This window comes from Rhinolophus hipposideros (genome assembly GCF_964194185.1).
Source record: "Rhinolophus hipposideros genome assembly, chromosome: 5".
NCBI classification, from domain to species: domain Eukaryota; kingdom Metazoa; phylum Chordata; class Mammalia; order Chiroptera; family Rhinolophidae; genus Rhinolophus; species Rhinolophus hipposideros.
This window is the reverse complement of record NC_138051.1, coordinates 5,509,521-5,519,191: the sequence shown is the minus strand read 5'-3', so window position 1 is coordinate 5,519,191 and position 9,671 is coordinate 5,509,521. Positions and strand designations below refer to the sequence as shown.

The window sequence follows — 9,671 nt, the reverse complement described above, 5'->3', positions numbered from 1 at the left end:
CTTCAGTCTCTCAGTGATTCCCACAAACCTCAGGGTGAGATTCTCGGGGAATTCAAGGCCTTGTACCACCTGGCCCTAGCTTACCTCCCGGTCCCGCCTCTCACTTGGCCAGGCCTGGCCCGCCCAGACCACTCTTCATTCCACTCTGCCAGCCTCCTGCCTCCGTTGCCTCTGTCTAGACTGTCCCCCTACCTACAGGCTGGTACCCAGAGATCAGCCTGTCCCATCCTCTCAGGGGCCCCTCCGGAGTCTCAGGTGTGGATTGAGGGCCGGTCCTTCCCGCGGCGGCCGCCAGGGGGCGGCAGGAGCGACTCCCGATGACAGCAGGAGGCCGCGCGTGGGGGAGGAGGCGGGACGGAGGGCGCGCGGGTCCCGCTCTCCGGATCCCAGCTCCGAGCCAGCGCTCTCCGCGCGCGCCCGAGCCGCTGGCCGCCCGCGCAGCCGAACGCGGAGCCGGGGCTCAGCGGAGCCGGGGCGGGGCGGGCGCGGGGCGCGGGGCGGCCGTCCATGCGGCGGGCGCGGGCTGCGCAGCTCCGGGAACCACGCGGGGCGAGGCGAGGCGAGGCGAGGCGAGGCGGCGCCGGCCGCTCCGGGACGCGGACCGCCAGGTGAGCAGCGCCCCGCGCCCCGCGCCCCTGCTCGCCGCCTGCGCCCCCGACCTGCCCGGCCCGGCCGCGCTCGGGCTCCCTCCGCTCCGCGGGGCGGCGGGCGGGCGCAGTGGGTGTGTCCGGGCGCCGCGGGGCTGCGCCGCTGGGGGCGCGGGGCGCCGGGGGCGCCGGGGGCGCGGGGGGCGCGGGGCGCGGGGGGGCGGGGCGCCGGGGGCGGGGGGCGCGGGGCGCGGGGGGCGCGGGGGGCGCGGGGCGCCGGGGGCGGGGGGCGCGGGGCGCGGGGCGCGGGGCGCGGGGGGCGCGGGGGGCGCGGGGCGCGGGGGGCGCGGGGGGCGGGGGGCGCGGGGCGCCGGGGGCGGGGGGCGCCGGGGGCGCGGGGGGCGCGGGGGGCGGGGGGCGCGGGGCGCCGGGGGCGCGGGGGGCGCGGGGGGCGCGGGGCGCCGGGGGCGCGGGGCGCCGGGGGCGCGGGGCGCCGGGGGCGGGGGCGCGCGGGGCGCGGGGGCGCGGGGCGCCGGGGGCGGGGGGCGCGGGGCGCGGGGGGCGCGGGGCGCCGGGGGGCGCGGGGGGCGCGGGGCGCGGGGGGCGCGGGGGGCGCGGGGGGCGCGGGGCGCGGGGGGCGCGGGGCGCCGGGGGCGCGGGGCGCCGGGGGCGCGGGTGCCGCCGACGGCTGCCTTCCCGGGGGGGGGGTTGTTCTGCGCGCCGGCGCCCACACTCACCCCTCCGCCTCCAGCCCTGAACCCCTGGGGACCCGCACCCTCGGCCGGCCGGGGTCGCGGCCCGCGCTCCTGGGTCCCGGGCAGGGACGGGGAGCCCCCCCCCCGGCCGTGCGCCCCCCCCCCCCCCCCCCCCCGGCCGCGCTGCGGGGAAGCCGCTCCGCTCGCGGCCCGCGCCTCCAGCCCCCGCCCGGGGCCTCGGCCACTCTGTGCTCCAGGAAGCCTCAAATCCGTGTGTGTCTCAGCTAAGCCGCGGCAACGCAGTGCCTGTGGGGGCCGGGCTGCAGGAGTGGTTTCCGCCACCTCCGGACACTTTCCCGAGTGCGGCCGAGTACCTGCAGCCCCTTGGCGCGCGCACAGAATTAGCTTTTACAGAACTAGCTCACCTCGGGGCTTTAGGGATCTGTGAGTTAATAGTTTTTACTTGGAAATAACATCAGCCCTAACTTGGGAAGGGCTTTCAGATTGTTCTCGGGCCCCCTTAGCCTCTGGAATTGGTGGGGCTGGTGTTTCCTCAGCAGTCCACACTCAGCCCGGCGCCCCACCGCCCCCACTACTGCCGATTAAATGTGCATAGTACTTGCGGCTCTTCCCGTCTCCTTTGTGACCCCACCACGCGTGTTTCACCCCTTTGCAGGCAGTAAGTGAACCTGAAGTCTTGGACCTGAGTAGCTGAGCGATCATGGAATGCCTTTTGGGATTTGGAGTAAGAGAAATAGAGACCCAGGGGAGGTCTAAGGAGTTATCTTGTCCGACTGTAGTTCCACAGCCAGGCACCCAGACACTGAATAGTCGAAAGATTTTTTTCAGAGATCTCACAGCACTTAAGACCTGCATAGCCTGCACGTGTCTTCTACTCCATTGATAAAGGGGATGAAGTCGTTGGGATTCATGGGATCTTACTGGGTCTCAATATACAAAGACGCAAACATTTAAAAAATGTGATTTAAATCGAGTACCCCTCAATTCCTATAGATTTTTGTTGGCACCATAGTTGAATTCTTTTAGAAAACAAAATCCTCCCCCTGGAGTTAATGCAAGGCAGCAGATGGGAGTCCTGGGACTTTCCTATAAACCTTTTCAGGGCTGGAGCAGGGGTTTCCCAGAGGTCCTGGCCTGGGAAATGAGAGTGGGTGATGGAAGACTGGAGCACTTACGGAATAAGCCAGGCGTCAGGCAGGCCTCTTGTAGGGAGGGCTGATGGGTTGAGCTCATGTGATCTGCATGCCCAGCCCTGAGCAGGGTACCAGGTTGATCTTACATCTCAGTCTCCCCTGCCATGAAGAAAAGTGTCTAACTGACTTTTAGGAAAATAAAATAAAACGCAACCCAGAGTTGGGGAATAAGAGCAGGGTTGGAAATTCTGATTTGGAGGTGTTGTGGGTTTTGTTTTTGTTTTGCCTAGAAATGCTTGTTGTGATCACAATCAATTATCCTAGAGAGAGGCCAAGTATTGCCCCTCTTTTTCTCGGTCCCCCACGTTTCTCTTGTGGCACCACCTTTCTCCCAGTTGTCCAGGAATCTCAATGTTTGAGCACCCCCCATTGCCCCATCCCATTACCCATATTTGTAGCTTATTACCAAATCCCTTCCACATTCTTTTGTGATATCACAGAAAATTATTTTCTATTTCCATTCCCTCTGCCCCCACCTTATGTCCAAATGACAGTAATAATCTCCCCTCTTGACTCCTGGCCATGAGTCTCTTTCTTCGTTTTAATCCATCTTTGTTCATGCTGACAGATTAATATTCCTAAAATTCTGATTTCACCACATCATTCCTCTTAAGAAATCACAATGGCTCCCCACTATTCACTTCTGTTTCATTTGTCTCTGGTAGATTTTTTGAGCATCTGCTGTGTGCCAGGGACTGTTGCTATGTGCTGGGGCTTAAAGGAAGAACAAGACAATATCCTTGCCCTCAATTTGTTGACAGGCTAGCAGATGATTAATGGCCACCTGGGAGATAAAGAGACATAAAGAAATAACCACAAAACAATGTAAAATATCAGGAGTGTGCAAAGCTTCAGGAGCCACAGATGAGGGAGACATTTTTTCTGCATGGGAGGAGCTAAGAAAGTTACAGCTGGGCTTTGAAGTAGGAGGAAGAGTCCAAGGAGATGGGAAAGGCTGGAAGGAGTGGGGGCAGCCCAGGTAGAGGGAAGAGCTTGAGCAAAGACCTAGAGATGTGAATGTGCCATTATGGATAGGGTTGATCCAAGATCATTCTTCATCTGGGCATTTAAAACTTGTCTTAATTCCAGTCTGCTTTATTGACCCAAGAATACCCCGATTTTTCTCTCCTAAAACTCTTCGCTCCACTTACCCAGCCTCTTTATTGTGGTCTTGTATGCCCCCCACCCACAGCTCAGAAATGCAGATTTCCATTCTATTAATTTAAAATTTGCCAGGAAGTGCACCTCAGCCTTCTTGCATACGTAGCCCTCTTCCGTGGAGCCACCTTCTGTGCTGTCCTGCATTCTTTGCCCTGACTCTGTATTCAGCCTGGACATGTCCTAGTGGGCGAGCCTCCTGGCCTCTTTTCCTTGGGCTCCTTCAAGGCGGGCAGCATAGTACCCACGTGTTACCAGGACCAGCAAACTTGAAAATATGACTTGACTGGGTTTGGCCTCCCATCCCATTTTCCCCATCTTTCCCCTCATTTCTCCCCATTTCCTACCTTGTAGCTTTCTTTTTGTGTGTGATTGTGTTATTTATTTGTGTATGGGTGGATATAAAGGTTTCATGTGTCTATTGACTGCCTTCTCTGGGAAAATAATGGATTAGAAATATTATAGGCTGACGCGGTGGCGGGGGGGCTCCAGTGGGAGGCTCTTGCTTTAGGCTGCTCTTCTGACTCTGGCTTTCTTTCAGGAATCGCCCCCCCCCCACACCCCCTTCAGGACCTGTGCACTGATGCGGGGACACCCCTCATCTCCGGAGCCTGTTTTCCCCATTCTTTCCCCAATCCACCAAAACCAACTTCTCTGGTTTCTGGAGCCTCGCTGGCCAGATGAACTGACTGATTCAGGTCCTATTTACTGAGTACTGCTGTGTGCTGTGCTTGGTGCTTGAATCCTCCCAGCACCCCATGATAGAGACATTATCACCCACATTTTAGAAGGAAGAAGACTCTGGGTCACTTGCCTGAAGCTAACAGCTCAGGTTTTGAACCTAAATCTAGAATCCAGCTCTCTGAGTCTGGTGCTCTTTCCACTATATCTTTCTTTCCTGAAAGGGTTGTCTTTGGAACATCTGAGTCAGAGTTAGGATCTGATGAAAAAAAAACAAAAATAAAAAAACCAAACGGATTCCAGGATGGAGGCAGAGCCCAGGAGTTGGCATTTTTAAGAGTGTCTCAGGTGATTCTTTGGCAGGCCCAGGTTTGAGAACCACTGCCCTAGGCTGCCTTTACGAGGAGGTGCTGGGGACAGGTAGCGAGTTACTAAGCCCTTTCATCCCAGGTAACATTTCCTTTTTAACGGAGGCCTTCGCTTGGACTCTGAGCAGTGCCCAATGGCGCATCATGGCCCAGGCTGGGTGGAGAACTCTCTTTTGGTCAAAGGGATCTTCTGTTTGGTCCTGAAAGCATACTCCTCACCCCCAGCCCTCCCCACAGAGGCATGGAAGCCCTGCCCCCTTCGGGCTCCCTGGGAATTTCTTTCTGGGCCTGAGCAAGTGCTGAGAGAGAAGGATCAGAGTGAGTTGGTTCTGGAGCCCAGGATTTCCTGGCATAAGAAATGGGCCGTGAAACCCCAAATAGGGCTAAATGTGTCTTGCCAGCCACTCACTCCCTCCAGGCCTGGTGAGTTGCACTTCCTTCCCCAGAATGGGATTTGGATATTGACACATTTCCCTCATTCTAGAAGCCTTTATTTTACCCCTCTCCAATCCCCAGCCTCAGTTTCCCCATCCGTAACAAAGGGATGGCCAAAGCCTGGAGGGCGGTGTGGGAACCACGGCGCAGGCATGCAGGGCTCAGTGTCATTCTCATCCCATCCCTTATCCACTCTGTACCTGATTGGTGCTGGACAGACCCGTGGTACTCAATATATGTGCTATAGAAAAAATATATAATCTCGGGTCCCCTTGGGTCCAGGAGTGTTGTGTCTAAAGGCCTGAATATTGCAACCTTATATTGAAACCCAGCAAATGAACGCCCCTAGCTGTGCAGCAATAATCCTGAATTCTCCATTCAACATCCCCTCCCCCACCCAGCTTCCCTTTAGACTCCTCCAAGAAGGACCTAAAAAACAAGTAGGCAGCAGTTTTCTTTATTGGTGATTAGTTGTCGTGGGACAGTAGTCTTTTCCTACTTATCTCTTCTTTTTACCTAATCTTTCAACTAAACTTGGTCTTCTCTGAGGCGCTTTGCCAAAGCTGATGGCTTAGGTGGTATCCCAGCAGCGTTTTCCCTTAGCCCCTCTCCTGGTGGGCATGGGCCAGAGGACGGAGGGCCGGGCTGCACTGTGGTGTCTTGTCCCAGAAGGGTGGCACTGGGCGGGTCACCACCTGGGGCGGGCAGAGGCGGGCCTGCCCCACCCTTCCAGTCAGCTGGCTGGCTGCCGGACTGGCCAGCAGCAAGGACACAAGTAATGAGTGATTAATGGGTGCCCCATCTAATCTCCTGCCAGGGGAAATGAAGGGCCAGCCATGGGCCGGGGCTCGTCATGACCTGCTCCAGGTGGGCTTGGAATGCACCCAGCTCAGGATGGGGATTAAGGCTTGAAAGACGAGAGGAAATGAGATGTTAACCCTTTAGGCCTGGCCCTCTGAGCCCCAGCAGGGAAATGGCTAGAGAATTAGTCTGATGAAAGGGGGGCATGGCCTTTGGTTTAAGGCAAGGATGGGGACTCCCAGGGGCCTGGGGTGGGACGACAGACCATTTCTTGGACTTACCATTTTTCTTGGAGGCTCAGTCAAGAGAGATTAATTCCTTATGAAAATGGGTACGCAGGCCGCTGGGAGGCTTTTCTAGCTGCTTCTGTTTGATCATATCAGCAAGTTACAAATTTGTAGTTGCCAAACAGACTTTTCCTCCTGAGAGGCAGTGCCTCTGACCACGTGTCATTTCCAGGAAGACAGAGGAGGGAGTCTGGCACCGCTGGACACCACCTCTGGCAGCAGGAGGTCGGGTCCTTCCCCATCAGGGGGCAGCGCGGAGAGACTGAGGGAGGAGCCTCGCAGCCAGCCCCCTGACCTCAGGCCTTGATGCCCCCATTCTGTGTGTCCCTACACATTTCCTTAACCTCCTGTGCTATCGTTTTCCCATCTGTGAAATGGGGTCATGGGTGAGATTTATGAGAATGCAAAATGCTTAAAGCCGTCTCAGGAAGTGCCACGTGAATGGTAGCTATCATTTTCTTCTCATTACCCGCCTAAGATCTGAGACGAGATCTTCTCTGGAAAAGAGGAAAAAGAGGATGAGTAGCTCCTCTTCTGCGTCTGCAGACCTGCTTTGGGTGAACAACTACTCTTTGATTGATGGTGCTTGTTTGACCCTCACATGCCTCAGATTCTGCTCCCCCTCGCCCACCGTGGCCTTCAGCTGCCCCTTTATTTATTACACTGCCTGCCTCTGCCTCTGTGCTTGGCAGCCAGACATGGTGGACTGGGCAGTGACGCCTGCCTGGTCTTCTTGTGGCACGGCCACTTCCACACCAGCTCTGCCCATTGCCAGCCTTGCTGTGACCTGACAGCCTGAGCAGAGTGGCCGAGGGTCGAGAGGTCAACTGCTTTGAGAGCAAACCCCGGAGCTGTGGAGTCAGCCCTTCATGCTCTGTAGCTCATAATAACATTTTAGGGAGAAAGGATGTGTGTGTGTGTGTGTGTGTGTGTGTGTGTGTGTGTCGGGGTGGGGGAGGGATGTTTAAAGAGAAAGTCTTTGATTGAGTTTTTTAATATTATAAAGCTATTGCTGACCTGTGCTTCATTTTTAACTGTGGAAACTTTTATTTTTAACAAAATGCATCATCATTCAACAAAGTGAATTTTTAAAAAGTTTGAAAAAATGGATGCAAATCGCGGCAGTTTCCTTTTCTGTTTTCTTGGAGCCCTCTTTGCTTCATCCCTGATCGAAGCTAATAATAGTAACCCTTATCAATGGTTGAGAGGAGGCCTGCCAGTGGACGTGAGGCGCTTTGAGACTGTGGGAGCCAGTTTATTGCTGTTAGCGGTGGGCCTTGCCGGTGGAGCCATGCCTTCACGTTTTGAAGTCTCAATATAGGATGTGCACTAACATCCTAGCCTCTAATTCCATTTAGTCCATGGCTGTCTTTTCCAGAACAGACAAGCCCCAGGCCCTGCTTGTCTTTGGTGAGGCCCAGGATTTCATTCTGCGTGAAGTTCAGAGAACCTTCTGGCCAGCTAAGGGAGAAGGAACCACTGTTGCAGAGTTCTGTGTCAGGGACTGCATTATGTTATTTAATCCTCTCAACAATCCATGTGAGCTAGACGTTATTCCTATTCTGCAGCTTAGAAATGTGAGGCTCAGAGAGGTTAAGGAACTTACACGGGCTCACGCAGCAAGTAGGTGTCAGAATTTTGTTTGAATCCCAGTTCACCTGGCTCCAAAGCATATGCTCTGTGGAACTCATGAGCCAGTTAGGACCTCAGTCTAATTGTAACCCACGGAAAAGTCTCATTGTAATTCACCATTTTAAAGAGTATAATTCAGTGGTGCTTACTTTATTCACAAAGTTGTGCAACCATCAACATTATTTGATTCCAGAATAGTTCATCACGAAAAGAAACTTTGTAGCTATTAGAAGTCCCTCCCTACTTCTCCCTCCTCCAGTCCCTGGAAACCACTAATCTCTTTTCTGTTTCTGTGGATTTTGTACTTTTCATATAAATGGGATCATACAATATGTGATCTTTGGTGACTGGCTTCTTTCACTACGAATAATGTCCTCAAGGCTCACCCATGTCAAAGCATACATCACTATTTCACTCCTTTGGATTGGTGTGTGACCCACTTTAAAAATAAAAAGTAAGGCTCTTTTGCTTAGAGAAGGGGTGGAGTTACAGTGTCAGAACAGATGCAGCTCCAGGGAGTGCCCAGTCTGTCCTGTGGACAGATGTGAAGGAACTAAAAGCAGGAGCCAGTGCAGCGGGCGGGTGCCCCTGCCTGAGCGTGGAGGTGGAGGCGGTGGGGCTGGCTGGGTCCTAAGTCTGGGAGGAGGAAGGAGGCCCAACCTCTGTCCTCCAGACGCTTGTTGGGTTGCCCTCGGCTCGTGCCCTAGGCCCATGCCCTCCGCAGAGCCTGTGGAGGTTCATCCTGGAGAGGCAGTGTGGATGCAGTGGGCCCTGCACCTGAGACATGGCCTGAAGGCTTTGCAGCCACGTCGCCACAGGCTACCTAGTGTGGGTGCTGTGCACACATTTTAGCCCCTGCCTGTCTCCTGCATAGCTTGTAAATCCAGGTGTCAGATGCCGCATACTGAGACAGACCGACTGATTGGCTTTTGAAGTTTCCAGATATAATACTTCATTTTTTTCTGATTATAAAGGTAAGGCCTATTTATTGTAGAAAACTAGGAAATACAGAAAAACACAGAGGAGAAAAATGAAAATCATTCATAATCCCCCACCCATTTTTAATGTGTATCTTTCTAGTGTCTATCTATCTATGTTTCTATTATCCACACACATGGACACATACACGCTGTTTCGTAAAATGGGCGTCATGCTGAACATACTGTTTTGTTCACGACTTTTTTCACTTAAGAATAAATACATCATGTATCGTTAACATTTGTTGTTGGATGTATTGTTGTATAGGGTTATATTTTCCTATGTACTAAAAATTCACTGTTCTTCCAAAATATGATTTTATTAATGGCTGCAGGGTATTTTAAAAATATTACTTTAGTTTGTTTGAACAATCCCCTATTTTTGGACATGTTTGTTTTTCAATATGATTTATAAATATAACTGCATCTTTTGTGCATTTTTTATACTTCTGTTAATGCATAGTGCTGTTTCTGGGACAAAAGATAAAAGTACTCTTAAGGTATTTAATACATATAGTCAAATCGGCCTTCCAGAAAGCCTGCATAATTTACAATCCCACAACTGTGCTGTTTCTTCATTTGAGTTTTACTGTACCTGTAACTACCAAAACAGCTCTTCCTCCTCTCCCTCCCTCCCTCCCTCCTACCTTCCCTCCCTCCCCCCTTTCTCCTTCCCTCCTCCCTCCCTCCCTCCCTCCCTCCCTCCCTCCTCCCTCCCTCCTTCCCTCCCTCCCTCCTTCTCTCCCTCCCCCTCTTCTTCCCTCCCTCCCTCCTTCCCTTCCTCCCTCCCTCTCTCCTCCTCTCCCTCCCTCCGTGCCTCCTCCCTCCCTCCTTCC

At 54.2% G+C, this 9,671-nt stretch overlaps 1 protein-coding gene across 1 annotated transcript in view; it reads left to right on the top strand.

Annotated features, from left to right (window-relative positions):
- The first annotated feature begins 509 nt into the window (after positions 1–509).
- Positions 510–9,671, top strand: part of THSD4 (thrombospondin type 1 domain containing 4) — a 578,057-nt gene continuing 568,895 nt past the window's right edge. The window contains exon 1 of the mRNA XM_081050341.1: positions 510–608. The gene's annotated coding sequence lies outside the window, so the exon portion shown is untranslated. The remainder of the gene's footprint in view (positions 609–9,671) is intronic.